Here is a 1,021-nt window from a genome sequence, read left to right on the forward strand (position 1 = left end):
CAGGCGCGGGCGGCCGCAGCCCAGCTGGCGGCACAGCACCCGGGCGGCCGCCCGGTCCCAGCCCGTGGCACAGACAGAGCTCCAGGCGCCGGCCAAGAGGAGCTCCAGGCGCCCGGCACAGCGCGAACGGCCGCCCCACAGCTGGGCTGGCACCGCTGCGGAGGTACGGCACCAGTATGACCAGCACGGCACCAGTATGACCAGCATGGCCCCAGTCCGTCCAGCATGGCCCCAGTCCACCCAGCATGGCCCCAGTCCTCCCAGGACAGTCCCAGTCTGCCCCACACAGCCCCAGTATACCCAATACAAACCCAGTATGCCCAGTCCATCCACAGTCTGCCCAGCACAGCCCCAGTCTGCCCAGCATGGCCCCAGTCTGCCCAGCATGGCCCCAGTCTGCCCAGCATGGCCCCAGTCTGCCCAGCATGGCCCCAGTCTGCCCAGCATGGCCCCAGTCTGCCCAGCATGGCCCCAGTCTGCCCAGCATGGCCCCAGTCTGCCCAGCATGGCCCCAGTCTGCCCAGCATGGCCCCAGTCTGCCCAGCACAGCCCCAATCTGCCCCACACAGCCCCAGTATACCCAATACAAACCCAGTATGCCCAGTCCATCCACAGTCTGACCAGCACAGCCCCAGTCTGCCCCACAGAGCCCCAGTCTGCCTCAGCCATCCCCCAGTTTGCCCAGCACAGCCCCAGTAGAAGCCCTCCTACATGTGGTCCATGCCCCAGTGCATGCCATATCCCATGGCCGCTGACCCCATGGTCCCCGAGTGTCACCAGGGGGACACCAGGGGGTCACCAGAAGACACAGGGGGACACCCGGGGGTCACAGGGGGACACAGGGGGACACCCGGGGGTCACCGGGGGACACAGGGGGACACCCAGGGGACTGGCAACGTACCGGATCCGACCACGACGCCACAGCACAGAGCTGGGGGGAGAGAGGGAACAGCTGGAAGGCCTTGCCCCACAGACAGCCCCACTGACCCCTGACAGACACCCCATGGTCACCCCCACGCCC

The sequence above is a fragment of the Calidris pugnax genome, unplaced genomic scaffold, assembly GCF_001431845.1.
Source record: "Calidris pugnax isolate Ruff unplaced genomic scaffold, ASM143184v1 scaffold496, whole genome shotgun sequence".
Classification (NCBI taxonomy): Eukaryota; Metazoa; Chordata; class Aves; order Charadriiformes; family Scolopacidae; genus Calidris; species Calidris pugnax.